This window comes from Myotis daubentonii, chromosome 3 (genome assembly GCF_963259705.1).
Source record: "Myotis daubentonii chromosome 3, mMyoDau2.1, whole genome shotgun sequence".
NCBI classification, from domain to species: domain Eukaryota; kingdom Metazoa; phylum Chordata; class Mammalia; order Chiroptera; family Vespertilionidae; genus Myotis; species Myotis daubentonii.
This window is the reverse complement of record NC_081842.1, coordinates 126,580,875-126,599,485: the sequence shown is the minus strand read 5'-3', so window position 1 is coordinate 126,599,485 and position 18,611 is coordinate 126,580,875.

Below are 18,611 nucleotides of genomic sequence, written 5' to 3'. Positions count from 1 at the left end.
ACCACGGGAGGTTGGCTGGCAGGGAGGAGGGAAGGCGGGAAGTTGGCCAGTTGGCTGCAAGAGGTTGGTTGTGGAAGCACACTGACCACCAGTGGTCAGCTCCTGCATTGAGCGTCTGCCCCCTGGTGGTTAGTTTGCATCATAGCAACCAGTCAACTGGTCATTCAGTCGTTCAGTCATTTGGTCACTTAGGCTTTTATCTATATTGACTAGAAGCCCATTGCAGGAGGATTGCGCAGCCAAGCCCCTCCTCCCAGGGCCGCACACAGGGGTCCCGGCTGGGGGTGGGGCTTAAGTGGCACATTCACTCCGCCAAGCCCCTCCCCCCAGGGCCGCAAACAGGGGTCCCGCCCGCCCAGGGCAGCTCATAGGGGTCCTGGCTGGGGGTGGGGCTTAGGCAGCACACGGGGGCCCAGCCTGCCTGCAGTATGCAAATTAGCCTCCATCTTTGTTGGCAGTTAATTTGCATATCACACTGATTAGCCAATGGGGGCGTAGCAAAGGTACAGTCAATTACCATGTTTGTCTATTATTAGATTAGATGAGGTACTGTCAATGTGATGGTCTAAGGAATGAGCAGAAAGCTGTTAAAATGCGATTTCTGGGTTTGCCTGATGTTTCTGGAAGAAATTAGCATTTGGTTCAGTAGACTGAGTAAAGAGATCTGCCCTTACAGATCTGAGTGGGTCTCATCCAATTCACTGGGGGACTGAGTAGAGCAAAAGGGCAGAGGGAAGAAGTCAGTCTCTTCTGGAGCTGGAACATCCAACTTCTCCTGCCCCCAGACATCAGAGCTCCTGGTTCCCAGGCCTTTGGATTCTAGGACTTATACCCGTGGTCCTCTGAGTCTCAGGCCTTTGACATGAGCCTAGGACAGCCGTGGGCAAACTACGGCCCACGGGCTGGATCCGGCCCCTTTGAAATGAATAAAACTAAAAAAAAAAAAAAAGACCGTACCCTTTTATGTAATGATGTTTACTTTGAATTTATATTAGTTCACACAAACACTCCATCCATGCTTTTGTTCTGGCCCTTCGGTCCAGTTTAAGAACCCATTGTGGCCCTCGAGTCAAAAAGTTTGCCCACCCCTGGCCTAGGAGTTACACCATTTGTTCACAGGCTTTCCAGCTCAGACTTACTTAAAACAGGGGCTTTTCTGGTTCTGCAGATTGCAGACAGAAGACCGTGGGACTTCTCAGCCTCCATAAAGGTGTGAGCCAATTCCTATAATAAATTTCTTTCTCAAGATGATAGATAGATGATAGATGATAGATAGATAGATAGATAGATAGATAGATAGATAGATAGATAGATAGATAGATAATAGATGATAGATAGATAGATAGATAGATAGATAATAGATAGATAGATGATAGATATAGATGATAGATAGATAGATAGAGGATAGATAGATGATAGATAGATAGATAGATAGATAGATAGATAGATAGATAGAGGATAGATAGATAGATAGATAGATAGATAGATAATAGATAGATAATAGATAGATAGATGATAGATATAGATGATAGATAGATAGATAGATAGATAGATAGATAGATAGATATATAGATAATGGATAGATAGAATTTTATTCTGTTTCTCTGGAGAAACCTGACTAATAGAGTCACTATGAGGAATGGTTGGAAAAGGAGCCTTTGATGAGGATCTTAGTTCTGTCACAAGAAGAGGTTACTGTTCTGACTGTGGCCTATTCCCTCACCCCTTCAGCCAAAGCCTTTGACAATGACAGAGGAGCTGCTGAGAGGCAATCACTGCAGCTTTGTGAGAATGAAGCTGTCATTCTTTTGACTGACAAAATATAACCTGCTAAACATTCCACCAAATAGGTATGCTCCTCGAAGGTGCTAACCACTCTATAATCTCGGTTTCCACCTTCTGAATATAAAGGCCTCAAAAGCTATTTCAATGAGATCTCTCATCAATTCCAACATGTCAGAAAATCCAATAAGAAGAGACACTGAAATTTATGTTTTTATTTAAACCTTGCTGCTAAACAATTACATTCATCTTATTTATAATCATCTACTGCAGTTTATAAGTTATTAGCCACAGCAGATTATGGGGGTTTTGAGATAAAAGAATAAATGAGTCCAAGGTAAGAAGCTATGTAAGCAGCATAACCAGGGGATGTACAGCTTGCTGGTGTCACCTGTGTGTGAATGCATGTGTGTTTCTTTTCACTTTAGGGAAAGGAGGGCATAGCTATGGAACAGGATGCTGTGTTATTTACTGATACCTACTTTGTACAAGGCAGTCTGCTAGATACCCAAGGGCTGCACAGAAGCCAAGGCAGCAGCACCCTTTCAGGAAGCTGAATACCCATCTGAAAATAACAGTAATACCACAAGACAGAATGTGCTAATTGTCAAGGAAACATTGGGTAGTAGATGTTGTTGGAGTTCAGAGGAGAAAGATGTGTTCTGCTGGGTGACCAGGGAAGGCAACCTAGAGAGGATGCATTTAATGAGTCTTGATTATGAATAGCATTTGGGAGGCAAGGACAGGGGGAGAGAGGACATTTAGAAGAGAAATCACCTGGGCAAAGGCACAGAGCGGGGAGGGCCGAAGGTGTGCTGGGGAAGAGTGATGGCTCCACTGGGGGCAGAAAGAATGAGAAGATAAGGCCAGAGGCCAGAATGTGAGGAATCAGAATGCTACTCTTTCTTGGAAATGATGTACTAATTGGTGCTGATCTAGAGTACCTGTCAAAATAGCTTCATGCTGGGAGGTGCTCTGGGGGAGGCTTCCTTCAGGAGCCTCCTTCACTCTCTAGCTCTTGAGTGACATTGGGCACCACACAGTCCCAGCATTACTAATTGGTTCCCTGGTGCCTTTAACGAGTGAATGGGAAATTAAGATATCATCCACCCTAGCACAGGGATCTTAAATAGGAACTCCACTTTCCCCTCTTTCTTCTTCAGTACTATTTTCAAAAATAAAAACACTGAGAAGCCAAGAGAGAAAGAAACTTCAAAAAGTCTGCCCTCACAGAGATGTAAAGTACAGCATAGAGAATTTAGTCAGTAATATCGCAATAACTATGAATGGTGCCAGGCGGGTACTAGAAATATCGAGAGAACCACTCTGTAAAAAGTGCTTGATTGTCCAACCACTACACTGTTCAGCTGAAACGAATACAGGATAATATTGAATGCAAACTATAATTAGAGGGGGAAAAGTCTCCCCTCGTGCACAAGGAACAAACTAAAACAGTTTTGGCACTAGCACTGCAAGGAGAAACTTCATGCACTAATTGAGCTCCTGTTCTTTGCCAGGCATTTGTGTAAGCCTTGAAAACAGAGCAATGAACAAACCAGATAGGATCCAAGGCCTCATAGAACTAAAAAACCATTGAGGAAGGCAGATATTAAATAAGGGGAAACATGGAGGACAAGTTTAGGTATCTATGAGAGACTACACCAAGTGGGTTCAGGGAGTACATGTCTGAGGAAATGACTCTGGGCTGAGATCTGAAGAACCACCTAGCATTGGTCAAGTGAAGATGAAGTTGGGAGTGAAGGAGATCCATTGCCCTTCATTCATTCTTCACCCTCTATGTCCAGAACCCTCCTTTAGTTATCTGGACTTTTCTCACAGTGACCGTGGGCTCTAACTAATTCCCTGAAGGATGATAAGCATATGCAAATGAGGTGAGTGTGCAAATATTTTTTTCTCCTCATAATACATAGGCACTTTCTAGATCCTAAGGTGTAGCTCAATTGGTGGGTCTTGAGTATTTGCAGATACTGTAAGGAAGCTTTACATATGGTTTGGTTTACAGTTAACTTGGGACAGTGTTAACTTAAAACCACCAGTGACCCCTGAACCATCTAAAATAGTGTCTTTGTCCTCAGGCCTCATCCTCCTCCACTGTGGGTCACATCCTCTCTGACTGGTTTCCATGGCACTGTATCACTCCTGTTCAAAGTCTCTAGCACTTCTTCCTCACCTGCTGTTCCTGTGCTATGTCATTTGGGATTAGGTTTGGCTGCAAGCAATGGAGACCCACAATAACAGTGGCTTAAACAAGATAAAAGCTCATCTTTCCCCAATGTCAAACCTGGGAATCAGCAAACCCAAGGGCTGGAATAGCAGACCTAGAGCCCTGGCCCCATGCCAGCCTCTACTGCCCCATCCTTAGGGTGTAGCACCCATACTCATGGCCCAAGGACACTGCTAGAACTCCAGCCCTTTCTATCAGAATTCCTGGAAGCAGGATGGAATGTGAGACAAAGAATAAGGGGACAAAGGGCAAGTGCCAAATGCCTGTTCGGTTCCTGAAAGCAACAACATGACACTGATTCTTAAATCTCTTGGCCAAAACTTAGTCCCATGGCCACGCCCAGTGACAAGGGAAGTTAGACACATAGTTTTTATTTTGACAACTCTGTGCCCAATTAAAAATGTGGGTTATTATGGAAAAGGTAAGAATGGATAATAATGGAAACCACTAGTCTCTGCACACACTCATAGATGTGGGCACCATGAGAGATTCTAACTGGCCCTCCTCCATAACCCCATTCACAGCAGTCTCATCCAACTACAACCTGTGTGCCAATGATGCCCATATTCCTCATTTCTTTAATTTTCTCCACAGCTTAACCACTGTATTTCTAACTATTGGTTGCATACCTAGATACTTATAGACCTTAAACTCAATGCCTCCAAAATGTAAATATTTTTTATTTAACAAAATATTTATTGAATACTTATGTGCAAAGCATAATACTTGACTGTATGAAACTAAAAGTTGGGTGAGACACAATTCACAGTAGAGTGGGGCAGTGCAATGAGGAGTACCTGAGAGGCAGGGAGATAAAGCACATGGATGCTGGTGCTAAATCCAGGTTCCAATGTAGACATTGCACAATTCACTTAGCCCCTTTTTGCTTAGCTTTCTTCTTCTGCATTATGGGAATAATTTAAAATATTTATCTCTGAAGCCAATTTTATATTATATCTTAGCAGAATACATGTGTATGTTTTTAAAAGTTATGTCAAGGATAGTCTTTTTTTCAACTTTACTGAGGTAATGTTGACAAAATTGTATGTATTTAACGTGCAGAATGTAATGATTATATATATACTAAAGGCCTGGTGCATGGATTCGTGCACCGGTGGGGTCCCTCGGCCTGGCCTGCAGGGATTGGACCAAAACTGGCTCTCCAACATCCCCCGAGGGGTCCCACATTGTGAGACCCCCTCCTGCAAGCCCAGCCCCCAGAAACTGGATGCCCACTGGCTCTTTCTTCCCTCCTCTCTGGTGCAGGTGAACCAGATTCAGGGCTGACAGTGCCCCAGCAGCAACCTAACCCACGCTCATTCCATGAGGAACTGGGCTCCCTCCTATACTGGTCAGAATGTCTGCCCCTGGTGGTCATTGTGTGTCATAGCTACTGGGAGAATAGTAGAACAGTCAGATGGTCACTTAGGCTGTTATATATATACTAGAGGCCCGTTGCACGAAGAGATTCATGCAATAGGCCTTCCCTTCCCCTGGCTGCTGGCACTGGTTTTCCTCCAGCACCTGGGACCCAGGCCTTCACTCAAAGCCTTCAGTCTTCGCGGCTCCAGACGGAGCCTTCAGTCTTCGCTCCGCCGCTTTGCCCCTACATATGCAAATTAACCACCATCTTTGTTGGGTTAATTTGCATACTCTCCTGATTGGCTTGTGAGCATAGCAGAGGGATGGTTAATTTCATGTTTGTCTATTATTAGGTAAGACTAGAGACCTGGTGCACAAAATCCATGCACTGGGGAGAGGGTCCCTCAGCCCAGCCTGCATCCTCTACAATCCAGGGCCCCTTGGGGGTGGTCTGACTTCCTCTCTCAATCCGGGACCGCTGGCTCCTAACCGCTCATCTACCTGCCTGCCTGATTGCCCCTAACCACCTCTGCCTGCCTGATCACCCCTAACTGCTCCCCTGCTGGCCTGATTGCCCCTAACTTCCTCTGCCTCACCCCACACCTGGAACCCAGGATTCTCTCCTCTGGCCAGCCACAGGCACCCAGGACCTGGGCCGGCTTCACCCGGGCCAGCCACAGCCGCAGGGGACCATGGGCGGGCAGCTTTGCCCGGGCTACAGCTTCAGGTGCCTGGGACCATGGGGCAGGCGGTTTGTCCTTTTCCCTGGTCACAGGCACAGGCACTGGCACCCAGGACCACGGGACGGGTGGTTTATCCCTCTCCTGGGCTGCAAGTGCAGGTGCAACCACTGGCGCCCTGGCCCATGGGGCATGCAGCTTGTCCCTCTGCCGAGCCGCAGCCTGGCTGATCCCCATTCCTCTCTCATGAGCTCATTTGTGCCTGGCTGGTCCCCATTCCACTCTCCCCAGTGTTGAGTGTCTGAGCCATTATGGCATGAGGGCGTGATGACCATTTGCATATTCGCTCTTTATTATATAGGATGTTGTAAAATGGTTACCACAAACCACATATCCATCACCTCACATAGTTTCCTTGCTGTTGTTTTCTTTTTTGAGGTGAGAACACTTAACATCTATTCTGTTAGCCAATTTGAAGTATACAATACAGTGGTGTAAATATAGCCACCATGCTGCACATTAGACCCTCAGAACTTATTTATCTTATAACTTAAAGTTTGTACCCTTTGACCAACATCTCCCCATTTCCTCCACTCCCAAACCCCTGGCAACTATCATTCTACTCTCTGTTTCTATGAGCTCAACTTTTTTTTTTTGTAGATTCCACATATAAGTGATACCATTCAATATTTGTCTTTCTCTGTCTAGCTTATTTTACTTAGCATAATATCCATGTTTTTACAAATGGCAAGATTTCCTTCTTGTTATGGCTGAATATTATTCCATTGTTTATATATACACCTTATTTTCTTGATGCATTGATGTGTTGATTAATGATTAGGTTGTTTCAATATCTTGGCTATTGTGAATAATGTTGCAATAAACATGGACATGCAGATAGCTTTTTTAAAAAAGTTATCTTTATTGTTGAAAGTATTACAGATGCCCCTTTTTTTACCATTGACCCTCTCCTCTCCACCCTACCCCTCACCTCCAGCCTTCACCACACTATTGTCTGTGTCCATGGGCTATTCATATAAGCATGTAAGCTCCCCAGTTAATCTCTCCCCACCTACTTCCCTACCCTAGCCTGCCCTCTGAGATTTGTCAGTCTATTCCATGCTTCTATGTCTCTGGCACTATGGAAAACAGTGTGGAGTTTCCTCAAAAAATGGAACTGCCATTTGACCCAGTGATCCCACTTCTAGAAATATATCCTAAATAATCCAAAACACCAATCAGAAAGAATATATGCACCCCTATTGTCAGGGCCAGCCTGACAGGGTTGAGCCGGGCTGAGGCAGGGAGGTGGGAATTGAGAAAAGAAAGAAAGACAGGAAAGCGGGGGCGGGAGGACCCCAGTTCTCTTGATGAACTGGAGCGATTTTATTAGCTATACAATCCTATTTATACACAACACACTGAATCGGAGGTCGGTCAAGAGGAATGTATTCTTTGTTCCTCTTAATCTCTAAGGGAGAGATACAGCAGAAGGACAAGTTCTCAGTACAGCATATCTCAGTAAAATAGTTACAGACTTCTTGGCAAGCTATGAAAAGCTGTTCTCATTCTACAAATGTTACTCCCATTCTACTGATAATCACCATCCAAACAAGTCTGGGAAAACTGTGTGGGTAAGGGTCCCAGCCTTGCTAGCCCCTTCAGGTGCAAGGACCTTGCCAGCTTACATCTGGCCCCCAACACCCTATGTTCATAGCAGCACAATTTACAATAGCTAAGATCTGGAAACTGCCCAAGTGCCCATTAGTAGATGAGTGGATAAAAAAGCTGTGGCACATCTATGCCATGGAATACTATGCAGCTGAAAAAAAAAAAGAAGAAGGATCTCTTATCCTTTGAGACAGCATGGAGGGGCCTGGATTGTATTATGCTAAGCAAAATAAGCCAGTTAGAGAAAGACAAGTATCACATGATCTCACTCATATGTGGAACCCAGTGAACAAAATAAACTGATGAACAGATAGCTTTTTGAAATACTAATTCCATTTCCTTTGAATGTATACCCAGATTACTAGATTATATGCTACTTCTATTTGTGGATCCTCCATACTGTTTTGCATAGTGACTGTGGCAATTTACATTCCTCCCGGTAATGCACAAGGGTTCCTTTTTCTCCATTCTCTCACAAACTAACACTTGTTATCTCTTGTTTTTTTTTATAATGGCCATTCTAACAGGAAGTGACAGTTCATTGTGTTTTTGATTTGCATTTCCCTGATAATTAGTTATGTTGAGCACCTTTCCATGTGTCTTTTGATCATTTATATATCTCCTTTTTAAAAAAGTCTATTCAGGTCGTTTGCCTATTTTTTTAATTAGGATATTTATTATTTTTGCTATTCATTTGTATGAGTTCCTTATGTATTTTGGAATTAACCCATATCAGATATATGGTTTTCAAATACTTTTACCCATTTCCTAGATTGCCTTTTCATATATATATATATTTTATTGATTTTTTACAGAGAGGAAGGGAGAGGGATAGAGAGATAGAAACATCCATGAGAGAGAAACATGGATCAGCTGCCTCCTGCACATCCCCCACTAGGGATGTGCCCGCAACCGCGGTACATGCCCTTGACTGGAATCGAACCCGGGACCCCTGAGTCCGCAGGCCAATGCTCTATCCACTGAGCCAAACCAGTCAGGGCTGCCTTTTCATTTTGTTTATTGTATTCTTTGCTGTGTGAAGCATTTAGTTTGATATAGTCTGACTTGTTTAATTTTGCTTTTGTTGCCTATGGTTTTGGTGTTATATCCAAAAAAATCATTGCAAAAACCAGTGTCAAGGAACTTTTCCCTTAGAACTTTTCCCTAAGAGTTTTATGGTTTCAGGTCTTACATTTAGGTGATTAATTCATTTCAAGTTAATTTTTGTGAATGGTGTAAGATAGAGGTCCTGTTTCATTCTTTGGCAAGTGGATACTCAGTTTTCCAACACCATTTAATGAAGACACTATGTGTGCCATTTTGTGTGTTCTTGGTGCCCATGTCAAAGATTAGCTTGCCATATATTCATAGATTAATTTCTGGGTTCTCTATTCTGTTTCATTGGTCTATGTGTCTATGTTTATGTTAGTGCCATACAGTTTTGATTACTGTAACTTTGAAAATAGTTTGAAATTAGGAAGTGTGATGCTTCCAGCTTTGCTCTTGTTTCTCAAGCTTGCTTTGGCTATTCTGAGTCTTTTGTTGTGCCACATGAATTTTAAAATTTTTTTTTCTATTTCAATGAGCAAGTCTTTGGAATTTTTATAGGGATTGCATTGAACCTGTAGCTTGCTTTGGACAGCAGGGATACTTTGACAATATTAATCTTTCCAATACAATAACACAGATTATATTTTCGACAGCCAGTTGGCCTGGAGGTCAAATCCCCCCCAGTGTTACCTCCAACAATCAAGGCTTAACTACAACAAGACTGCACACAAAGACCACTAGGGGGTGCACAAAGAAAGCATAAAAAATGCGGAGACAATGAAACAGGACAGAAATAGAGGAAAGCAAAATGCTGAATATAGAGTTCAAAACCACACTTTTAAGGTCTCTCAAGAACTGTCTAGAAGCCGCCGATAAATTTAGTAAGGCCCTCGAAAAGACTGGTGAGACCGCCGATCAATATAGTGAGATCCTCAAGAAATCTAATGAGACCCTCGATGTTGTGATAAAGGACCAAATAGAAATTAAGCATACACTGGCTGAAATAAAGAATATTATACAGACTCCCAACAGCAGACCAGAGGAGCGCAAGAATCAAGTCAATGATTTGAAATACGAAGAAGCAAAAAACACCCAACCAGAAAAGCAAAACGAAAAAAGAATCCAAAAATACAAAGATAGCGTAAGGAGCCTCTGGGACAGCTTCAAGTGTACCAACATTCGAATTATAGGGGTGTCAGAAGATGAGAGAGAGCAAGATATTGAAAACCTATTTGAAGAAATAATGACAGAAAACTTCCCCTACCTGGTGAAAGAAATAGACTTACAAGTCCAGGAAGTGCAGAGAACCCCCCAAAAAAGGAATCCAAAGAGGACCACACCAAGACACATCATAATTAAAATGCCAAGAGCAAAAGACAAAGAGAGAATCTTAAAAGCAGCAAGAGAATGACAGTCAGTTACCTACAAGGGAGTACCCATACGACTGTCAGCTGATTTCTCAACAGAAACTTTGCAGGCCAGAAGGGAGTGGCAAGAAATATTGAAAGTGATGAATGCCAAGAACCTACAACCAAGATTACTTTATCCAGCAAAGCTGTCATTCAGAATTGAAGGTCAGATAAAGAGCTTCACAGATAAGGAAAAGCTAAAGGAGTTCATCACCACCAAATCAGTATTATATGAAATGCTGAAAGGTATCCTTTAAGAAGAGGAAGAAGAAGAAAAAGGTAAAGATACAAATTGTGAACAACAAATACACATCTATCAACAAGTGAACCTGAAAATCAAGTGAATAAATAATCTGATGAACAGAATGAACTGGTGATTATAATAGAATCAGGGACATAGAAAGGGAATGGACTGACTATTCTTGGGCCGGGGGAGCCTCTGGGATGTGGGGGATGCGGGAAGAGACTGGACAAAAATCGTGCACCTATGGATGAGGACAGTGGGTGGAGAGTGAGGGCGGAGGGTGGGGTGGGAACAGGGAGGAGGGGACTTATGGGGGCGGGGGGAGGGGGAAGAGGAACAAATGTAATCATCTGAACAATAAAGATTTAATTTAAAAAATAATAATAAAATCAATGCATTCGAGTTGCTTAAAAATTTTCAAGGTTACTTCTGAACCATAAATACATATGTTTAAAGTATATTTATAAAATAACTCATCTCTTGTATTTAGGAAACTACTTGTTGTGTGCAAATTATTGTTAATGTTAACTCAGTAGAATTAAGCCAAAAGGCATGATTAGTAGTGGTCACAATTTTTCAGTGTAATAAATAATACACACATTTTATTCCTTAAAATAAAATACATTCAATATAGCCCCTCTAGCCCTGCCAGTTTTTCTCAGTGAAAAAAAAAAAGATTATATTTTCATTCATTTGTGTTTTGTTTAATTTCTTTCATTAATATCTTACAGTTTTCAGTGTACAGGTCTTTCACCTACTTGATTACATTTAGTCCTCAGTATTAGGTTGGTTTGGATGTTATTTTAAATGGAATTTATTTCTTAATTTTTCTTTCAGATAGTTATTAAGGTATAGAAATTCAAATGTTTTATGTATGTTGATTTTGTATCCTGCAACTTTAGCAAATATGTTTTCACTTCTAACAGTTTTTTGGTACAGTCTTTAGGATTATCTACACTAATAAAAGAGGAAAATGGTAATTGGTGTACGACGCTACCCTTTTCATTGGCTAATCAGGGCTATATGCAAATTAACTGCCAACTAAGATTGGCAGTTAACTGCCAACAAGATGGCGGTTAATTTGCATATGTAGGCACAATGCAGGGAGGCAAAAGGGAAAGCAGGAAGAAGCCCCTGCCACTGACAGTGATCAGAAACCCAGGGGGGAGCTAAGAGCTGGGGGGCAGGGCAAAGGCGGCCCTGGGGCCGCCTTTGCCCTGCCCCCAAGCCATGATCGGAGAATCAGGTGCCTTTTCCACCCTGGCCAGTGATAGCAGGAAGTAGGGGTGGAGCCAGCGATGGGAGCTGGGCACGGTTGAAGCTGGCAGTCCCGGGAACTAGGGGTCCCTTGCCTGGGCCTAAATCAGAGCCCACGATCGTGGGGCCGCTGCACCTGCAGGTCCCCGCTGCCCAGGCCGGACCCCTAGGCCAGAGGCGTTAGGCCTGGGCAGGGGCGGAGTCTGCAACTGCGGGGAGCTGGGGGTCCCCTGCCCAGGCCTGACACCTCTGCCAGAGGCCTCAGGCCTGGTCAAGGGGCCGATCCGGTGATTGGTGATCGGAGGGTGATGAGGGTCAACTCCTCTGGCCGAGGCATCAAGCCTGGGCGGGGGGCTGGGGGTCCCCTGCCCAGGCCTGATGCCTGGGCCAGAGGCATCAGGCCTGGGTGGGGTGCGGAGCCGGGGATTGGGGGGATATGATGGTCCCCTTGCCCAGGCCTGAAGCCTGGGTCAGAGGCGTCAGGCTTGGGCGGGGGGTGGAGCAAGCGATCAGAGGGAGATGGGGGTCCCCTGCCCAGGCATGATTCCTGGGCCAGAGGCCTCAGGCCTGGACGGGAGCCAGAGCCAGTGATCAGGGGGAGATGGGGGTCCCTTGTCCAAGCCTGACACCTCTGGCAGAGGCGTCAGGCCTGGGCAAGGGGCCGATCAGGCGATCGGAGGGTGATGGGGGTCTACGCCTCTGGCCAAGGCATCAGGCCTGGGCAAGGGGCAGATCCAGCAATTGGAGGGTCTGGGGGTCCCCTGCCCAGGCCTGACGCCTGGGCCAGAGGCATCAGGCCTGGGCTGGGGGCAGAACCAGTGATGGGGGGAAATGAGGGTCCCCTGCCCAGGCCTGACGCCTCTGTCAGAGGCATCAGGCCTGGGCAAGGGGCCGATCCTGCGATTGGAGGGTGATGGGGGTCAATGCCTGAGGGCTCCCAGTATGTGAGAGGGGGCAGGCTGGGCTGAGGGACACTCCCCCCACACACACACCCAGTGCACAAATTTCGTGCACCAGGCCCCTAGTCTATATATAAAACCATATCATCTTTAAATAGATTATTTAATTTCTTCCTTTCTTATTTAAACGCCTTTTATTTATTTTTCTTGCTTAATTGCTGTGGGTAGAACTTCTAGTACTATATTAAATATAAGTGGCAAGAGTAGACATCCTTGTATTGTTACTGGTCTTAAAGAAAAAGCTTTACACTGTTGAGTAAGATGTTAGCTGTGGACCTGTCAAATATGGCCTTTATTATGTACATTTTCTATACCAAATTTGTTGAGAATTTTTAATAATGAAAGGTGTTGAATTTTGTCAAATTCTTTTACTGAATTTACTGAGATGATCATATGCTTTTTATCTTTTACTAGAGGCCCGGTGCATGAATTCATACATGAGTAGGGTCCAGCAGGCCCACCCCAATGGGGGCCAATCAGGGCCAGGCCAGTAGGGGGGATGGGACATGGGAGGTTGGCTGGCCCTCCTTGCCCCCAACTGGGGTAGGGGGAGCCAATCAGGGGTGGGACTGGCCCCGGGGGAGGGGCCACAGGCAGTTGGCTCGCCAGCCCCACCTCTGATTGGGCTGGTTGGCCGCCGCAGTGTGCATCATAGCAATCGGTCATTCCGGTTGTTCTGTCGTTCTGATAGCTTGGCTTTTATATACATAGATTCCAATTAATGTGGTATATCACATTTATTGGTTTGCATATATTGAATCATCTTGATCCCAAGCATAAATCCCAATTGGTTATGGTGTTGATACTTTTAGTGTGCGGTTGAACTTGATTTGCTAGTATTTTGTTGAATATTTTTGCATCCATGTTCATAAGGACTGTTGGCCTGTAATTTTTTTTTCTTATAGTAGCCTTGTCTGGCTTTAGTAACAGGGCAATGCTGGCCTTATAGAATGAGTTTGGAAGTGTTCTCTTCAATTTTTGAAAGAGTTTGTGAGGATTGGTGTTAATTCTTCTTTAAAGGCAAAATATAAATAATTAAATTATTTCCCACATTCCCTCTGTGTTCTCCGGTGTTCCTTTCTTTTATGCATTGCCATTCTTTCCATAACCCACAGTCAAATCTTTATTTCCATGTGTAGCTTCTTCCCCTCTAACTCCTCCACATGGTATCTGTGACTAAGCCCCTATTATCTCTTGTCTGTACTCCTACAACAGCATTTTGGCAGTTTTCTTACCTCAGAGGTCATTCCCACCTCCAATCTCCCAGACGTATGGCTGTCTGATTAATAATTGTGATATCCAGGATGAGTTGTTTCCATTTATTACTCCAAAACATTAAAATGTCTTCCTATGACTTACAATGAAACCTGTACTCCTCAACTCAGTGTTCAGCACTCTATAAAAGTATGCTAGACTCTCTTCTACTTAACACAGTTGAATGTGAACTATGTGGCAGACTTTATTCCAGGGCCTTGGGATCCATCATGGAACAAAACAGAGACACACACCAAGCTTCCACTCTGTGGAATTTATGCTCTAACTTTCCTCTGTTTTGCCTCAGTGTCCTCTTCACACATAATTCCAGGCAAACTGAATCACCTTCAGTCCATGCAGGGCCTGTCCTTTGCTCATGCTTTCTACTCTTTCTGAAATATTATTTTGCCCTTTCCGTTATAGCAGTGGTTCTCAACTGGTGTAATTTTCCCTTTAAAGCACATTCAACAATATCAACAATACATTTTTGATGGTACAACGGATGAGATCTCACTGGCATCACACGGGTAGAGGCCTAGCATGCTGTTAAATATCCTACAACATACAGAACAGGCCTCACAATGAAGAGCTATCTGGTCAATAGTGCCCAGGTTAGAAAACACTGCTCTTGAGCCAAGTGACACCCATCCTTCAAGGTGAGCTCGAATTTCACTTTCATGAAATGTCCATGATTCTTTCTCTCATTCCTGTTTGCTGAAACCTTCCTACTCCCTGGCTGAGTGCCCCCCTAAGTAGTTTTTTAGTGGCATCATCACTTTTCATAGGACAAGGGTGGATTTATGCCTGGTTCATCTGAGTTCTCAGAGACTAGCCTGGAAGCTTAGTCCACAGCAAAAGGGAACTCAGATATTTGTTAGATGCATGAGCAGAGAATACCCAGCATCTATCTCTTCTCCTGGACTTCAGTTCCTAGGAATTCTGCAGCCTGGAAGTTCTCACTTCAGAAGGAAATGGATCTTCAGGCCCCTTCCAGACATACCTGGCATTGAGCTGCAAGAAAGACTGCTTCTATCAGCCTGAAGGGAAGGAGCCATGGAAAAAGAAACTAAACAAACACAACGATAAATATGACTGTGTGCAAACAGAGGTTCCCTACAAAAATAATTGAAAGCAGGAAGGACCTGTGTTGGATGGGAGCTTGCCCAGTTTTATAAGTGGGTTAGGACAACTGGTAACTTCAGCTGTCCTCAAAGTCCCAATTCTAACAGTAAAGAAACCAGGAGCCACATGCAGCCACACCCAGTGGCTGGCTCCCAGCTAAGGGGCTCTGGGCTGTCCTGGGCTATCTCCCAGTGAAGGCCTGAGCACAGACCCATTGCTGCTGCAAGGTTCAGGATTGCGTGTCAACCATCACTCATCAACTCAACTTTTTCTGTCCAAGGCCTTGAGTTGTCTAGGAGGCTGCAGTGTCCTGGCAGGCCCACAAAAGTGCTGAATCTAAAGAAAATGGCCCAGTTATCTCAGGCTCTTCCTGGATCCAAATGTGCCCGCTTCAGCCTTTTCCTCCTCAAGCTGTTCAGAGCAGGGAGCTCTGCTATGCACCATTTTTTTTTCCATCTGCCTGGCAGCTGAAATGGCAAAATGGTCTATACTGTCCCAGCTCTGAATCCCTGAAAACAGGCACAAGGGAGCTTTGGGGCTTTTGCAAAAAGAGTGATTGAAGTCAGGTTGGAGGAGTAGAAAATGGCTCAAAGCTCCAATCAAAGCCAAAGCCACAAAGCGTTTGGTGAGCACTTTACTGCTAGTCCTTTTCCACTTAGGAGTATCTGCCACTCATAAAACTTAATGCAGAATGGACCATATAACTAACCAACCAAGTTAGTTCTCTCATTCATTACCTAATCCTTTGTTTCCAATCCTGTGGTGAGCTAGGATATTAAGAGAGGATAGCAGGAAAAAACCTGCTGATCTCCCCCACTCCCCATCCCTGCCCCTTACCTGGGATTCTGGAGGCTTGAGCTGGGAGAGGGTGTGCTTTCCAGAGAGGGAATGTTGGTGTGGGGCCAGGCTCCAACTTTAGGCTCTAAATTGGCCTCTCAAACAGAAATACAATACCAACCACAAATGTAATTTTACATTTTCTAGTAACCACATTTAAAACATATAAAAAGATTAATTTTAACAAAATATTTTATTTAATCCAATATATCAAAAATATTATCATTCTAACATATAATCAATATTATTGATAAGATAATTTACATTCTTTTATCATGCTAAGTCTTTGAAATTTATTCTGTATTTTACACTTATAGAATATCTCAAATTGAACTAGCTACATATCAAATGCTCATCTATAGGACAGATCGAGAAAAATTCAGCATTTTTACAAGGTACCAATTGGTGCCTCAGGCACTAATGTACCATGTGTACAACAGGGAAATAGCACCTGAAATATAATGAGATGGTAATGTTATTTATTTATTACTAGAACTCCCTCCAAAAGGATTACATACCACATATGCTTGGGAGATATTTTTTGAAAAGCTTGTTTTAGCAAACATGAGTGTAGGAGTTAGAAGTGAAAAACCCCATGGAGAGTGTTGGGGTAACAGTGAATTGATGGCTGAACTTCAGCCTCACCAGATTTCACTAACACTTGAAATTGAAAGCAACTTTTAATTATTTTTCTAGAACCAAGACAAAGGGCACAGAAAGAGATAACAACAGTGACTCATTTTATCATTGGAAATTTTGTAACAACTTTAATGTCTAACGAGAAGTAATTAGGGAAATTGCAAAGATCCCATATAATAAAGAGGTAATATGCAAATTAATCCTCACACCATCACAAAGATGGCTGCGCCCACAGCAGAGGTAGGGTTCCTGTAACACAAGATGGCTGCACCCACAGCATAAGTAGCGATCAGCAGGGACCTGAGGCTGCGTGGTGCCAGGTCAAGACAGGGGACCTGAGGCTGCCATCCCTGCCCTGCGAGGCTTGACAGGGACCTCAGGCCATGCCCTCTGCCCCAGCACCGGGCTGGGGGACCTCAGGCTGTGCCCCCTGCCTGATGGGGTTTAATGGGGATCTCACCCTAACGGGGTGGGGCCAGCCAGGTCTGGTTCTCGCACGATTTTGAGGCATGAGCGGGTGGGCAGGGACTTGACTCTGGGTCTCGTGGCACACCCCAGACTCTGACAAGAGGAAGATTTTCATATACATTTTACTAATTTTCTTTCATCTCTGTCATTTCCATAATAGAGAACGGGCAAATAGCAATATTAAAATATTTCCTCTAATTAATTCCCTTTTAATGTTTATGAATTTCATGCATCGGGCCTCTAGTATATACATATACTAGAATATATATATATATATATCCATGATTGAAATACTATTTTTTTTTCATCTTCGTTTTTCTTTTTTTTAAATAATTAAATCTTTATTGTTCAGATTATTACAGTTGTTTCTCTTTTTTCCCCCCATAGCTCCCCTCCACCCAGTTCCCACCCTGCCCTCTGCCCTCACCCCCCTCCCCACTGTCCTCATCCATAGGTGCACGATTTTTGTCCAGTCTCTTCCCACATCCCCGCCACCCCATTCCCCCCCAAGAATAGTTAGTCCACTCCCTTTCTATGCCCCTGATTCTATTATAATCACCAGTTTATTCTGTTCATCAGATTATTTATTCACTTGATTTTTAGATTCACTTGTTGATAGATGTGTATTTGTTGTTCACAATTTGTATCTTTACCTTTTTCTTCTTCCTCTTCTTAAAGGATACCTTTCAGCATTTCATATAATACTGGTTTGGTGGTGATGAACTCCTTTAGCTTTTTCTTATCTGTGAAGCTCTTTATCTGACCTTCAATTCTGAATGATAGCTTTGCTGGATAAAGTAATCTTGGTTGTAGGTTCTTGGCATTCATCACTTTCAATATTTCTTGCCACTCCCTTCTGGCCTGCAAAGTTTCTGTTGAGAAATCAGCTGACAGTCGTATGGGTACTCCCTTGTAGGTAACTGACTGTCATTCTCTTGCTGCTTTTAAGATTCTCTCTTTGTCTTTTGCTCTTGGCATTTTAATTATGATGTGTCTTGGTGTGGTCCTCTTTGGATTCCTTTTTTGGGGGGTTCTCTGCACTTCCTGGACTTGTAAGTCTATTTCTTTCACCAGGTAGGGGAAGTTTTCTGTCATTATTTCTTCAAATAGGTTTTCAATATCTTGCTCTCTCTCATCTTCTGGCACCCCTATAATTCGGATGTTGATACGCTTGAAGTCCCAGAGGCTCCTTACACTATCGTCATATTTTTGGATTCTTTTTTTGTTTTGCTTTTCTGGTTGGGTGTTTTTTGCTTCTTCGTATTTCAAATCTTTGGCTAGATTCTTCCAATCCTCTAGTCTGCTGTTGGAACTCTGCATAATATCCTTTATTTCAGTCAGTGTATGCTTAATTTCTAGTTGGTCCTTTTTCATACCCTCGATGGTCTCACTGGTTTTCTTGAGGATCTCACTACATTTATCAGCGGTCTCACCCGTCTTTTTGACGGTCTTACTAAATTTGTCAGCGGTTTCTAGAAAGTTCTTGAGAGACCTTAAAAGTGTGGTTTTGAACTCTATATCCAATAATTTGCTTTCCTCCATTTCTGTCATTTGTGTCCTGTTTCTTTGTCTCTGCATTTTGGCTGCTTCCCTGTGTTGATAGAGTGGCTTTCTGTGCTAGATGTCCTACAG